Below are 17,144 nucleotides of genomic sequence, written 5' to 3'. Positions count from 1 at the left end.
TGGATTTGACAAAGTAATTAAGTATGTTCTCCCTTTGTCCTGTATTGTTTTGTCATCTGTGCCACCATGTTGTGGCATTTTTGTTAATCTTTGCAAGGCCCTTACCAAGCATAACAACTGGGAGTGTGTGAGGTGTGACATTGATGCAACTGTTTAAAAGTCATTGTCAGACACTTTGCGATCATTTGAGAGTAAGGTTTCCTCTGAAGAACAACTTTACTGATCATTCCTGTTCATGTATTCCTGTTCATTGACTATAAATATGTCTGCTCAATTTGGTACTGATTACACGTTCCAATTTGGCTATGAAATCCCACATTGTATTTTAACTCCTTGCTTCATGTCTTGAACTTCACAGGTATGACACGTGTAATTTTAACTTTGTAACTTTCCCACAATCCCATTTCATCCCAATCTGCTGCTACCCAGTACAGTCAGTACATTAGTATCATAGGTACAGCTAAACAAGAGATAAATTAGATTAGCCAGGAAATTAGGACAGATTGAATGGAAAAACAGTCGAAAAACAGGCACAACAGCAACTACTGGAAATATCAAAGTAGAGGTTTCACATGACATCCATGTGGTGGCAAAACTCCATCCTACCTCTGTCAAAATGGTACCCACACTCCAACCAATCTTCTATACTCCCTTCAGCAAAGCTTCATTATCCCTCCTGGCTTTTTCAAACTGGCATCCATCCTTCGACCTCTGAGATAACACCATCCCAGTTTCCTCCCAGGACAAATAAAGTTCTGTCATAAAGTTCTATCATTCATCCCCCTTCAAAACTCCTCTAAATACAGTCTGCGTTTGTTAAGCTATATTTGAAAACTTTGTACAGCAAACACTTTCTTTATTAAAATATGGAGAGTTTTTTTTGTTATAATTGATTAAAATAGTAAAGAAATGTGTCACTGTCCTAAAATGTGCCATGTACTACTCCAATTTTATTTATAGAAATAGGAAAATGAACAATTTTACACTTTAAAACATGTATGATTTTCAAAAATCAAATTATAAAAATGCAGATTACAAATAGCATTACATAAGGAAAATAAAGCATAATGAGAGCAAGAGTTTAAAAGTTTATAAAAGTGATTGGCTGTCAAATATGTATTACTGTCCGTATGAAAAAATTGATTTATGTGTATCTGCTTTCTAATGTTTAGCTGTTATTAAAAATTGGGCGGCTTAATTTCTGTTGTTGTAGAAATGATTGATAGTTACCACATCCCATTCCACAGAGTTCAGCTTGAGTTTGTCTCACTTTTTGTGACTAAGGTAGGAGGTAGAAGAGAAATTTTTGTTTGACGTTAGAGATGGGAAGGAGGATGTCATTTTTTTGAGGTCAGAGGATGGATGCTGTTTTGAAAGAGGTAGGAGAGACGATGTAGGTTTGCCAAACAAATCAGGGAAGTTTTGTTGGAGGACTGATGTTGTTTTGGCAGAGTAAGGATGGAGTTTTGACAGAAGAAGATTGCCATTTTGTCAGAGGGAGGAGAGTGTCCTAAAATTGATAGTGTATGCCTAATCAGGTACATGCATTTGCAAACATGGCAGATGAGCTATGGTATCCCAAAGAAGTTGCTTATACTTACATACTAAAGGCTTTATAGCCTTGCGATCAAAGCTGAAATAGTTCACGGAGCAGAAGAAAAAAAGCAAAACTGTAACCAGAGTACTTTTTCAGGAAGAAATGTTACAAGATAGGAACATGAAGAGGAAACTGCACTAATATGTGTTAAATGTGCCTGTTTTAGAAGTTGATTTCTGCCTTGAGATTGATGCTACTGGAATGATCTCTGGTCCCCTATGACCTGAAAATATAACGGATGGAAAAACTGACTTTACAAAATGGAGGGATAGATGAATAAGCAATCAATGTTCTAGCCCCAGATGAGCACAATGCTTTTTTGCTCTGTATTGTATTTTTGTATTTAATTGTTGTCCTGTTAGTAAAATTATTTATGATAGCGATAACTGTAGAAGGTGCTATATAAAATTTGAACCTGTTGTCTGATTAATTAACGTTCTTTTCATGCCAGTGTTCCACTTTAATGCTATAAAAGTAAACAGCAAATGGATTTTGTAGTGCTTATGCTGCATTTGCGGGTGAAGCTGGCATCTGACTTTCTTTTCACACATTGATGAGTGATGTTTTGAATAATAACCTTGAGATTGGCACTGACTGATTTTATGTAACTAGAATGAAGGTAGCACACCTGCCTTTAATGCCTGTACGATTAAGGATTTGGCAGCGTGCTGCCCTGATATTGTAATTATTCAAGCATTTGGAGAAAAAATGCCTCTAGAGTCTTTTATCATGATTTTTTTTTATATTTTGCTTACCTGACCATGACTGAAATACAAAAAAAATGTAAGCATGAAAGAGCCATATTGAAGCTAAATTGTCACATTCATCATCACTGCTATCATCTCTTCAAGACAATTCCCACTACTGAGAGTCTCAGGGCCTAAGCCAGGTTGAAGCCACCGACTGAGGAGTCTCACAGTGTTGACACAAAAAGGTCCCAGGAGAGGATTGGAGGGCAAACAATCAAAGGTGGCACACAAGGATATGTACAGAAGAGGGAAAAGCATAGAGGTGACAGTAGAGGAAGAGTCCAGAGAGGACAGTTGTAAAAAACTAGAGAGCATGGGGATCCAAAAATACACTTTAACCAACTTATATGTGACTCTCATAGAAGTGCATACACATGTACGATTTCACTTCAAAAGTCTTTGGTACTGATTTGGGAATTCTTCATTATGTAGGGAGAAGATGTGCAGGTTGTGCACTGCTACAAGGGGTGACAGACAGGACTGGTCTTTTAACATGGAGGAAGTGTATAAGAAAGAGCAGAGAAGACTCTTTTTTTTCTTAAGGGATATGTCACATTAGATTACTTTTCCAGCAATTTTCCGTCACAGCCATCATTAATATAATCTTAGTGAGTCAGGGGCAGTTGGCGGCACGCTGTCGTGAAGTCAATCACATAATGTGACATGCTCAATCATTCACTCCATCTAGTCCATGCTTTGGTCTTTAGTTGTCTGTGCTTCTGTCTTTAGTTGTATGGGCAGGTGCTGATAAATGCTCAATTGGAAGTACATTTCATATAATGTAGTGATGAGGAATAAGGAACATTGTTGTTTGAACAACAAAACATATAATGTCTCCTGTTTTATGTACCATGACAGAATGGAAAAAAAGAATAACGGGCTGAAAATGCATCTGAACTTGCTATATCTGTTAATTCTTCACACCTACTCCAGAATGCAGCAAGCTATTGGTTCTCAAGAAATGGGTAAATATGGCTGTACTGGAAAGTTGGCACACACTGGCATAATTTGATCTGCCCTGTGATCTTCAATCTTTTAAACTGACAATTCGGTCAGCAACTGCAGTCGGCAAATCTGATATTATGGAAATATATACAGGAATATTTAATGGGTATTTTTATATACAATCACATACTGGCTATAGATTACAGCATACACATAAATTTTAATCTATACTAATAAAAGGCAAAGCCCTCACTGACTCACTCACTCACTCACTGACTGACTCATCACTAATTCTCCAACTTCCCATGTAGGTAGAAGGCTGAAATTTGGCAGGCTCCTTCCTTACAGCTTACTTACAAAAGTTAGGCAGGTTTCATTTAGAAATTCTACGCGTAATGGTCACAACTGGAACCTATTTTTTCATCCAAATATTATAATAGACTTCTGCTCGATGGCCGTGGGAAGCGGAGTTACACCTCCCACGTAATTTAGTGCCTGCCCATATAAGGCCGTCCGTCAGCTGCAATCCAATAGAAACACTGCCGCTAAATATTCATGGGTGAAGGACTGTGCTTATGCAGACGAAGATGAGATGGTCAGGGTGGTGTTTGGCACAAACTCAGCGAAACTGCGAGAGAAACTTTTAAGTGCAGGGTCTTAGCTAACATTAAATACAGCCGTGGCCATCGCACGAGATGGCACCAGCACAGCTGGGAACCTTCGATGCATGTACACCGAGCGGCTCACGTGAACTGACGCAGTGCACAGACAAAAAGCAACAGTTCCAAAGAGTGCTGAACAAAAAACGCATTGCACAATTGAGAAGGCAGCAAAAGAATATGAAGCGAGTGACGCATACAAGCATATTCATAAGTTCAAGCAAACGGAACAGCGGAAACAAAGCACACGGTGGAAAAAGTCAATGTCCAGCTAAAGGAAGACAGTGTAAAAAAAATCCTGTGCATGCAGTGTGTGATGTCTCAAATAAAGAGGAAGACGAGCTGTTTATTGATGCAGTAAGAAAGGAATCGATGAATGAAACCTGTTATCTTTAGAACGGTTGACAAACACGGAATGTAACTTGAACACAACACATCCTACAAATACGAACCTGATTGAAAGAAATAATGATAATCAAATCCTTGATGACAGCAACACTCATAATATGTATATATGTCTGTGTATATATATATATATATATATATATATATATATATATATATATATATATATATGTAGATATGTATGTGTATGTATATATGTATATATGTTGTCAGAGGTGGCTGGGGTGGTAACCTGGCCGGGATGCCCAAGAGGACCGGAGGAGGGCTTGCACCTTCCCCAGACCATCTGGGGGCGACCACCCTGGTTCCTTTGGGGGCCTTTGGGGGCCACGGGTACAGAACTTTGAATCTCCACCATGTAGGGGCCCATGGTCGCCGCCAGGGGGCGCCCCCATGCCTTTGGAGCCCTGGACCTCAGCACTTCCGCCACACCAGGAAGTGCTGGGGGGAAGAAGAGCAGGGACACCCGGAGTGCTTCTGGGGATACAGCCGGCACTTCCGCCACACAGGGGCGTGTCGGTGGGAGATTGCCGGGGTAAAGGATGAGCATGGGAAAATTGGAAGTAGCAGAAATAGTAAGGAGGGGTTTTCCCAATCTATATATACAGTTTGGGGGTACACCCGTTTCCCCCCCTTGGATGTTGTAATAGGACATGAAACATACCTTACTTTTATAAGTACACTGCAAGTAAGGAGCGTGCAAAATTTCAGCTTCCCACATATATGGAAAGTGGGAGAATTAGTGATAAGTCATTGAGGGTTTTGCCTTTTATATGTGTAGATAGCAAAATACAAGTGCTTCGCAGCGGAGAAGTAGTGTGTTAAAGAAGTTATGAAAAAGAAAAGGAAACATTTAAAAAATAACATAACCAGCGGTAAAGCAAGAAAGACTCCGTAATAAGGATGGTTGGGTGCACGTAGAAGGGGTGCCTGCTAAGCTAAAAGGGATATTTGGAGCCGACGGCTTTACTTGTCTGTTGTGGAGCGGGCGTCGGCCATGGATGGAGGCTAATGCCGAGTCACCCGGGTGAGACGGACTTCATTCTTCAATAAAGGAACTGTCGCCGAGCTGGTGAGACCGCTTCTTTGCATGTAAATTAAGTAAACGCGTCTGCGGCGCACATCAGGATTGGTCGCTGGATTCACTGCAGACTTCCCAGGCTGTGTGGTTATAAACTTTTAAAAGAAAGTTCAGATAAAGGACTGGGGAACATGTGGGGATTGTGTGTGTCTGGGTGTCTAATTTATATGTGTATATAGTTGTAATATAGGTTAAGTACTTGTGAATATATTTGCGCCGTTTATAAATAAGAGATTCTTTCCATTTGTTTACCTTGCTTTCTTTCTTTCCTGCTTTCTTGTATTCTTTCGTTTTCAGCAGCATCTCTATGAAGTTGCGGATTTGCCTGTGAGTATGTAGTGACAGCGTGTCTATTAACTTGTGGATTTTTCTGTGAGTATTTAGCGACAGCATGACAAAGTTGTTTCCGTCTTGCTGCATCAGGAAATGTACCACAACGTCTGACACGCCTCCTTTTTACTGTTTCTTCACAGCTTGGAGTGCTGCTGACGAATGGCCTTATATGGGCAGGCAGTCAATTACGTGAGAGGCGTGGAGATGGAGGACGCAACTCCGCCTTACACTGCGACCGAGCTGCAGGGTATGGACGTATATATGTACGTAAGTAGTATTTAGTTATGACCGTTACGCATAGAATTTCAAAATGAAAGCTGATGAACTTTTGTAAGTAATCTGTAAGGAATGAGCCTGCCAAATTTCAGCCTTCTAACTACACGGGAAGTTGGAGAATTAGTGATGAGTGAGTGAGTGAGTGAGTGAGTGAGTGAGTGAGTCAGTCAGTCAGTCAGTCAGTCAGTCAGTCAGTCAGTCAGTCAGTCAGTCAGTCAGTCAGTCAGTCAGTGAGGGCTTTGCCTTTTATTAGTATAGATTATTATTATTTAATATTGTTTTGTATGTATATTGTAATCTCACCAGTATGGTTATAGAACTGTTAAGCACTAAACTGCACTGAGCCTTAGACAGTTCACCAATGTAAAATGAGATCCCGAAAGCTGATGCCAAAGACTGGGTGGAGGATTAGCAATAAAGAAGTGTGGCTCAAAACGAGACCAGACAACGATGGAAAATTGCTAAGGTGCTAATCATTAGCATAATGAATAAGGGGCATGAATGGATAGAAAATGATGAGAAGTGGGCATGACTGAAAGTCGATTGCACAAATGTCACAAAATGCCATTAGATATTGTCCATTAGCATAGCAGGCATGTCATGGTATCTTATGTATGTTAACCATATGTATGAAAATGTTCTCATGCTGAGGAACAGTGGCTTTTTCTGCAGACAAAGCACAGCTTTTTATTATCTTCATTAAAGTCTAAACTGAAAGCGCAAGACTTTGGACTCTGCATGATTTCCTGACTTTGGATATTATTGGTTTGGGATCTTATTTTAAGACAATATATCCAAATGACTAAAAGTTGGATAGTGACATTGACTTAAGGGCACTGCACTCCATTAATGTGGGTAGTGACAATCTTTACATGTTCTACAACTCTATGATGGCCAGTGGGAATTTCTTTGCTGTTGTGTGCTGGGCTGGTAACACCACTTCAAAAGAGGCCTACTGAATTATCAAGCTGATTAAAAAGCAGGTTCAGTTATGGGACACACACTTGACCCCCTGAAAGTAGAGGTAAAAGAGAGAATGAAGACAAAACTGAAGGTTATTATGATCAATGCTACTCATCCTCTTTCTAATACTCTGGCATTGAGAGCTGTCAGCTAACAAATTATGTGTGTCAAGAGGCACCACTGGGGCTTTTTGCATAAATAAGGATGGCTTATTGTATCCTTGTATTGCCTAAAGAAGTGGAAAAAATAATGCTGCAAAATAATCACCCACATGTTAATAAAGTCTTATTAACAAATCAGGTAACAGGCTCTGCAATAATCAATAAATTATATTTTACAAGTTCATATAACTGGACTCATTTACAGATACTTAGTAATGGCATATGGTCTGATGCTCCACCATGTTTCAATCACTTTCTACAGATTACAGTTTTATCCGGTTTGGCAAACATTTTCGATTAAAATGTAAAGATGTTAGTTTTGGTAAATTTAAGTCCTTTGAGTACGTTGTTATTCATGGAGATTCTCACGCGTATTATCCGTGTATAGACGCGTCTTTCCTTGAGGAATTCTCTGACTTAATGTCAGATGCACTCTTAATAGTCGGCGACTTTAACTTTCATGTCGACAATCAGTGTGACCAAAAGGTAAAGGAATTCATGAACCTCCTGGACTCTTTTGATTTGAGGCAGCTCGTAAATCAGCCTACACATAAAGCAAATAGACTTAGTGATTACTAAAGGACTTAAAGTTGATATAAAGCAGGTCATGATATCGGTCTATCAGACCATTTCCTTCTACTATTTAATATAGAAATAAAGATAGAAAACGCTCATGAGAAGCATTTTGTTAAAAACGCTTCTTTGACTCATCAAGCTTACAACTATTCTAAGCAATCAGTCCGTTTATAATGCCAGCTATAATAGCGAGGATAATGTAAATAGTAAAGTGGAAAACTTTAATTCTAAAGTAAGAACTGCTGTTGACATAGTTGCACCTGAAAAGACAGGCTGTTATTCCATGGAAGACCCAAAGAGTGTCTGATTTAAAACGTAAATGGAGGAAAACTAAACTAACTATCCACTATGAAATATTAAAAGTTAAAATAACAGAATACAATAACACTGTCCGTCTTGAGAGGCTGCTATTTCTCTAATATTATAAATAACAATGCTGTAATCCCAGAGTCTTATTTTCAACAATTGGTCTGTTAAACCCAGGTAACACAAAGGAATGCCCCAGAATACTTCCAGTGAAACCTGTGAGAACATTGCTGTATTTTTCACTTTTGCATAAATAAGGATGGCTTATTGTATCCTTGTATTGCCTAAAGAAGTGGAAAACATTTCTCCAGTTTTGATGTCACTACAAAAATAATGCTGCAAAATAATCACCCACATGTTAATAAAGTCTTATTAACAAATCAGGTAACAGGCTCTGCAATAATCAATAAATTATATTTTACAAGTTCATATAACTGGACTCATTTACAGATACTTAGTAATGGCATATGGTCTGGCCAATGCTCCTACCATGTTTCAATCACTTTCAAATAATACATTCAGAAATATATCTGTTGTCAGTGTACTTGTATACAGATAATATTCTAATTTGACTCTTAATTTTCATGTCAAGTAGAGGCTGAATTTATTAAAAAACACATTTTTGGAGGACCTTAATGAGTAAGGATGCAAAAGTATATGTTGCTGCCTCAGATATTGTATATGCAATTGTGAAAAGTCCCTTGTAGTGTGCCCTTTATTGCTATCTACTTGAGCCTGGGAACATGTTTCCCATTTAGTTTTCTCCAGATTACCTACTTCACAAATGAACAGTGCTATTTTAGTTTTAGAAGACTAGTCCTCCAAGAGTACTCATTTTGTTCCACCCAAGAAAGTACTGTGAATGAACTTTGTTCAATTATTGCACATAGTTTTCCGAAGTCAGTCATCTTCAACTGAGTTCTACAATTTGTTTCCAGATTCTGAAGGTGTCCTTGCTCTATAATGGGAATTCATTTTAACCTTACTGTATTTCTGGAGAGAACTGAACAGGGAGAGCAGGTTAATGAGGACCTTGACAAATATTTACAATGCACACTTAACTTGTCCCAGTATGACTGGCGTATTGTTAGAACTACAGTATGTTGTAATGTTTAAAAGACCTATGGTACAGGACTGCAGCCTTTTGAATGTATACAAACACATAACTATTTCAACTGACTCCATAGCCTACTCTGTTTCTTGATTATCAGAGTATTTACAAAATTGAAGGAATACATGGACTCCGGTTGGAAAGAGCCTGTGGATGAATCACTAATTAAACTTTTCTATAACTAAGCTCACTACCAAAACACACAAAGTACAGTGCCTCCATCTTATATAGGTGGAGTGCAACAACATAATATGGCATGTGATCCACTGTGATGTTGTCCAAAGTAGGGTAAATCAAAAAGAAAAATGACTACAAATAATTAAATGTTAGCAATTCCAGACATCCAGAGCATTCTATCACTACTATTTTATTCTTTGAAAGAAAAACTCAGATTCACTTCTATCCCAAAAAGTTTTCTTTACATCGACCAAACACCTTGTTTAAGTGGTCTCTCCTCTCTAACCTTTGACCCTTAACATTTAAAATTTCATAAAACTAAACTAAATTAAATAGATGAAAATAGACCCTGTAAAAGGAACAGACTCAACACACGTAAAAAAAGGTTTGGGGCAGCCACCCGTATAATATTCCTAGCTGAAAAGGATTCTTTAAGTTTCAACAGAGTTGTTGATAGTACGGAGTCCGAGACAGTACTGATAAAGGATGGAAAAGATGGTGGTTTTAAGTGGTCAGACAGGAAGTGTAAACTACATTTCTATCTATCTTCTATATTAACCGAGAACTCCCTGGGAATCTGTCTGTCCCACTGCTAAGCTGCAAGGTTGTGGATGTGAGGAACTGATGTAGGACAAAGTGGGCATTGCCCATTATGCTAGGCTTTATCTGCCTAGCAGCAGATTTAGCAGACATCCAGCTGTACCTTCCTCGCCACTTACATTCCAAATTGACTGAAATCCAGTTTGTAGAAGGATCTGCCTGGACTTCATCTGATAACAAAGTTGCACATCAGGGTTGAAGTGACACGTTTCCAATAGCCTATGTGCAGACCTTTTGAGTCAGAAGGTCCAAAAAGAACTCAAGCAAGAACAAAGACTGATAATTCAAGGAATGACAGCTGAGATGGACAGAATGACTAACCTGTGAGGAGACACAGATTTTGCAACTGGAAGTGAGTTTAATCTAATCAGGAGTAGTTAGAATTCCTTCTTAACAACTAGCTGCACCCACACATTCTCTCAGAAAGGGACACATTCACTGATGTCTCAGGAGAATTGTGAGGACACGTTGAGGAAGCTCTCAGGGGAGCGCTCTGCTTTAACACTTTCTGAAATCATGTCAGGTCAGGTCTGAAATGACCTTATAAAATCTCTCTCTGAAACTAAAAGCTGATTAGGCACTCTCTCACTGTCTTTTTTTTTCTTTCGCTCTCTCTTTTTTTGTGGACCAGAAAGTTGAGATTCGGTCTACCAAACCAAAGTTGTGTGCCAGTAGTTTGAAAAGGCTGAGATGTAGCCATTACTTCAAGAAGGGAATTTCTGCATCCTAATTCTTGTGCCAAAACAAGTAATGGTTTTCCCTATGAGTAGGGAATGAGGAAAGCACTACAAACTGTAGACTGAGGATTATGCAGCAAGGAGAAAGAGTGCACTCCAACACAAGATGAACTCTCCACTTGAACCTGAAGCAGCAACAAAAATAACAACTCCACAAAACATCATCTTGAAAGATTTGGTATCATAAAACTATTTATCTGTGCCAAGATAAGCCAGTTTCTCTGTATGTTTGCCTCTCTTGTCTGTCTGCATCCAGCCTTGTTTGTCAACATATACTGTATATGCATCTATCATATTTCTAGAATCCTTGTGTTTTTCCATAAATTGTATTATTGTGCTTCTCTAAACAAGTTGGTTTCAGTTGTCTCAATATACTGTAAGTCTAATGCTTGGAGACCCACTTTCTACAACAGAGAAAGGTAAGGTAAGTAAAGTAGGAGCCTTACTGATTATTTTAATAAATTACCAGCATTGCCAATGGCAAAACTGATAATTGATTAATCAAGTTAAAACTCTCCCCCTCCCCTACATAATTGTGACTGTTCCCAGGTGAGCAAGTTAAAATTCATCTTCATGACACTGGAAAAGAGAAAAAAGCTTCTAAAAAAGATAAGGACAAATATTTTGGCATATAACATTAGTGTAGCATATGTTTAGTTTAAATTATAAAAGAGATTTCAGCATATGGGAAAATAAAATACCCAAATGCCATACCTTTACACCCCCTTTCCTTCCTGTATTAAATTATATGTTTGGCATAACTGTGCCTAAATTACATACCTAAAATAATTTGCTATTATACTTCTTGTTAAATAAAGGAGCTGCAAATGTTGGAAGAGTAGCAAGTATACCACTTGAAAATGTATAAAAAATTTATACCAATATCAGCTAAATAAAGGATAAAAAAAATTAGCGCTTTAGGGATTTCTCTCCAAAAAATTGGATTTTACAATACATAACCAAGACATTTCATGATGCACAACCCTGGAATCATTCTTCTTTTATGCCCCAATCTGTCAACTATCATTGTACCAAGTTTAGATGGCATATGTCATAACACTGCAAAGGTATAATGTTTGGCACTAGGTGTCCCCCAACTTGTGCCAAATGAAAACATTGTGTCCCTTTTTAAAAAATATTGTCATGTTCCTAAATAATTCCTCAAAACAAGTATTGTAGTTTCAGTTATATATTTTTTATAAACACACACACAATGTACATCACTCTCAGGCAACAAGTAAACTTTGTAACTTTTGTGGCAAACGGCTGGAAGGACCGGGAGAGGGAAAATACGTTCCCTGGACCACGAGAGGGTGACCGCCCTGGTCTACATGGAGTGCCACATGGAGAGCTTGGAAGCTCATCCATGCTGGTGCCCTTGGCCACTGCCAGAGGCTGCTCGGACAATTATGGAGCCCTGGACAGCAGCACTTCCGCCACACCAGGAAGTGCTGCAAGAAGAGATCCCAGGTATGCCCAGAATGCTTCCAGGTCCAAGGGCAGCACTTCCGGCACACCAAGAACATCATCAGGAAGCACCAGGAGCACATCCGGGTGAAGTATAAAAGAGGCCGCCTCATTCCATTCAGGGAGCCGGAGTCGGCAGGCAGAGGATGGAGCTTGCGACGGGAGGAGTGGAGGCGTCAGAAGAGAAAGACATTGAAAGCCAAAGAAACATAGAGTATTGGTGTTTGTGCACTATATTGTGGGTGCAGAGGGAAAAAATAATAAACGTGTGTGTTTCTGGGACGTTGTTAGTCAGTCTCTGTTTGTGTCTGGGTTCAAAGTCAACACTTTGTATAAATAATATACGTACTCATCCAAACCTTTACGTTCAGAATTATTTATTATGCCAGTCCATAAAATAATTTCTGTTTCACACTTGACACGATGATACATTACATTTTGAACAGTTTATTGGAATTTTTATTTATTTATATATGTATGTATGTATGTTGTTGCTTTTTTCTGGCATTTCACAACTGAATTGAATCAAGTGCTTACATACATTTTCATATGAGCTTCTTCCAGTGCTGGGTTACGGAGGTGGAGACAATGCCTTTCATGGCACACCTGGGCGCAGGGACTTGGAGCTAGTCATGCCCACCAAACATTTACTGACATTAAATTTCTTCCTCAACAAATCTGCCCAAGCTTGTTTGCTGTCCAAATCCCTCTGTAATGATTTAACAGATTACAGATTATCTGTCAATTTTCTTAGCTTGGTATCATCTGCAAACTTATTACTTAAATTCCGATCTAAATCATTTATATATACTGTATTAAAAATATCAGTGGCCCTAGCACTAACCCTTGTGGAACACCACTCTTAACATCAGCCAATTCTGATGAGGTTCCTCGCACCATCACCCTCTGCTTTCTGTGTCTGAGCCACTTCTGCACCCTTCTACAAATAACACCCTAAATTCACACCTCTTTTAGTTTGACACCCAAACTCTCATGTGGCACATATTAAAGGTAGTATATAAACATGCAGTATGGATGACCAGTCATAGACAACTATTGGAATGCTCTGAACCTCAGCTATCCAATAGTAAAGAGCCTTTCACTGTATGCAGCTCAACGCAGGTAGAATCTTTGATAAATTCACTCAGCCCTGATGCACTGCTCGCCTCAGTATATACATGTGAGAATTGTATATTTTATTAACGAAAGAGAGCAGACAACATGGAAACTTAAGATTTATTTGAAAGAAGATAGCCATGGGTATATAAAAATATAATTTTTGCTTTTCTTTGACTTGTGTGTTTATTGCAACATACATGAACAACTTTGAAATCTGGCGGTGCCCATCTGACAGGACATGTTGTGCATGCTGTTAAGCCAGCTCAACTTCTCTCACTTTTTTGAGTAATGACTTACAGTACCACAGACAATATTCTCTAATTCTGGGCAGCAGGGGGTGAGGCCCTATCCTGGCAAGACTGACCTGAAAGCCTGAACCAACTTTGGATGACATGCCAGTCTGCCCTAGACTCCTCTAAAATTTATGTAAGCTCTTTTAGAGTTCTGTGCTAAACTATATATAAACCCAACTGTGACAGACTCAGAGAATGAAACCTCTTTAGTCTCAAACAGAGCAGACTGCATGGGGACCTCATCGAGGTATTTAAAATCCTCAAAGGCATTGATAAAGTAGATCCAGAAACATTCTTTTAGTTTAACAGTGAATCACATACTCGAGGACATCAGTGGAAATTAAGGGAAGTGCATTTAAGATTGAAGCCAGGAAGCACTTCTTTATGCAAAGAGTTGTGGGACTCTGGAACAAACTACCAAGACATGGAGTTGAAGAAGAAACCTTGGCAACCTTCAAGAAGCATCTGAATAAGACATTGGTACAGCTTAGCTATTAGCTAAACAAATGGGATGGACTGAATGGTCTCCACTCTTTTGTTAAATTTCTTATGATCTTATATTATTATATTCACACCAAGTGCTTTCTTAAAATCTTTAAACATGGCCTTAACTGTTTCACATACTATCTAAAAGGTGCTTTAAAGACTAGCAAAATCATTTTGTTGCCTAAATTCACAATACTAATCACATAGTATACATAGTCTAATTCATAATACAGTCCACAAATCTTGCACACGCTTTGAGAAATCATTTCTCATTACAGCCTCTCAGATTCCTTTTTGCCTAATCTGTACCATAGGAGTCCCTTGCATTTTTATGCATATTTTTAGAGCCTTCTGTGAGCACAAATACCATGGGCGCAGGTGGCAAACATGCTGCCTAATCTCTTAAATAAGGCAGTTTCTTACACTCCACATGCTCTTTTGCTGAAAAATTTTCTTTTCAATCTTCTATAGCTCTAGTGTTAACAAAAAAGGTTGTTAGGAGAAGTCATACTTGAGGTGACAGGACAAGCTGATGAGCTGGCATCAAGAATTATGAAAATGGTATAAAAAGCTTTGATCATAATCCATTTTAAGTTTAAATTTGGGAACTGTGTTCAGAGGACACGCAACAGGCAGGAACTACTGCTCTCCCCCCAAGGGATGATCCTCTTATAAAAGTTATCTGTCACTGTTGTAATTTTTGTTAAGTCTGTTTTCTTTGTACATCATTCAAAGATTTTAGTTGTAAATTTATTCACTGGCTTTAGCAAGATGATTTCTCCCCTGTGCTCTGTAAGGCAAGGAATCACACAGTAAATCCAACAAATTGATTTCATCATGGGATTGTATTCTTGTTTGCTTTATAATGTGTAATGTATTGGTGCTCATTGCCAAAGGGGCTAGATGAACTAAAGATGGTGGCCTGGTGGGTAAGGCACAGACTGCAAACCACAATATTACTTTCCCACAAGTGTCTGACTTGAAGCAGATCTTGAGTACATTTTGTATGAAACTTTGAATAATGAGTTAACAGTTAAACAGATGGGCTGATTAAAGGGTGAACCAGTGGACCAACTCTTTGGGCTTGTGTAGATATTTAAAAGAGTCCAATAGGTCTTAAAGTATTTGTATGTTATGTAAGGTAGGGCTACAGCTCCATTGCTGAGTGCCATACAGTCCTACAATTGAACAAAAACTGTGTTGGCCTAATAACATTAAGCCGACTCAATTCTGGGCAATGGATGCCATCAAGAGTGTTGCTTCTCCTGTGCATGATTTTCAAAGAAAGTAGATAACTTACAGCTGATACTCTGAAACTTATGTTGTCCTCTTGGTCTCAACCATCTCTTGGATGGTTCACAGTCAAATGTGATGTGTTTGAATGAGAACTAGCACCACCAACTCTGGGTTTACAGCTCTTTCCAGTAAAACAGTGGCTTTTCTCTATACATATTTGGTGAGTAGCCACCTCAAGTGGAGGAGTACCAAGCCATATTAATAAACTGGAAGCTACAGTAGGACCTTGGATAACCTTGGATCATCTCCATTCTCATCTGTGGTCATGAGCTCTGGGTAGTGATCAGGGTACAGGGGATCGTGAGATTGATCAACTACTAAGTACAGTGGTAGCAGTTTAGTGGATGTTTTAATGGACTGTAAAGGTGAAGCATAAGGCTTTCAGTTTGTTGGTCAGGCTACAGTCCCATCTTGACCTATAGTTACAAGTGGGTAATGACCAAAAGAATCATACCTGAAGCACAAATGGCCAGAATTAAATTAGGCTCCTGGGCTCCCTTGCTGTAACAGGGTGAAGAGCTGAGTAAAATGAACATTACAACCTGGAAAAGGAAAACAAAATACACTCTGAAATTTTCTTAACCAGATAAAGAAAGAAGAAATTCAGGAACAGATGTGTTACTATCTGGGGAAAAAACACCTGGATAAATATTATTCATCAAATTACAAAAAGGAAAAAATGGAATTGCAAAACATCTAAGAAAAAAAAATAACTGGAGAAGTGTTTCCCAATGGACAAAATACAAGGACTGATTTATTTTTATCTGGGAAGAACACCTGGAGAAATATTAGCCATCAGAAGAAGAAAAAATGAAAAAAAATGGAAGGGTTAAAACACCTAAAATACCTGGAGGAATGTTTCCCTGGGATGACATTCATGGACAGAGTTATTAGAATCTAAGGGAAGAGTCCTGTAAAATGTATATGTGTGTTTTAACCTGAGAACTGTCTCAGCTCTCTACACCTGCTCTCCGTAAGGGGCACTATACAAAAATAAACTGAAACTAAATGGAATTCCTCCAATTGCATGAAAGACAGGGATAGAGTTTAACAATTTGTTGTTCAAAGCAAAGAATTGTTTCCTTCCAGACAAAACCTGGGAATGAAGTTGTGAGAAAGAGGAACAAAAAAATAAAGTGAAACACTAAAAAAAATTAATTATTATTCCAATTTTGAAAATGAGGATTGAGTTGCCGTGGTTTGGAAAAAAAACACTGGGACAGAAATAAGAAGGGTCTGTTGTTGTAGTTGTATTGTTTGAAAAAAATTAATGATTTGTAAAATATTGAGAAATACCCAGAGAAATGTTTTTCTCCTGATGGTAAGCAAGAATGGAATCTTTGCAATCTGGGGAGAAAAAACACTGAGACAGGCTACATTTTGGATAAAATCCAGAAATGAAGATATCTTAATTGTTCACAAAAATGTTTAGTGAAACATTTTCTTAAAGATAAAGAAACAACAACAGAGGTTTCATATTCCGGAATAAAAATAGAGAAAAAGGCAGAAGAAGATGGTGACCAAAAGAATTGGATTGCAAGCACAAATGGCCAAAATTAAATTAGTTTCCTGCACTTGGGTCCTGGGCTCCCTCTCTTTAATAGGGTGAGGAGCTGCATAAAATGAGAAGACCACTATCTGGCTATTCAAAATACAGAAGGTCCAGCTTGAGATGGTTTAGATATGTAGTTTGGGTGTCCCCTGAACATCTCACACATTGTACACGGTGCAGCCCTCCAGGTGAAAACCAGATTAAAACCAAGGCCACAACAGAGGGTCATATGTCTTGACTATCCTGAGGACATCT

Source organism: Polypterus senegalus, chromosome 8 (genome assembly GCF_016835505.1).
Source record: "Polypterus senegalus isolate Bchr_013 chromosome 8, ASM1683550v1, whole genome shotgun sequence".
Classification (NCBI taxonomy): domain Eukaryota; kingdom Metazoa; phylum Chordata; class Cladistia; order Polypteriformes; family Polypteridae; genus Polypterus; species Polypterus senegalus.
The sequence above is the reverse complement of the archived record's forward strand: the minus strand, read 5'-3'. Positions refer to the sequence as shown.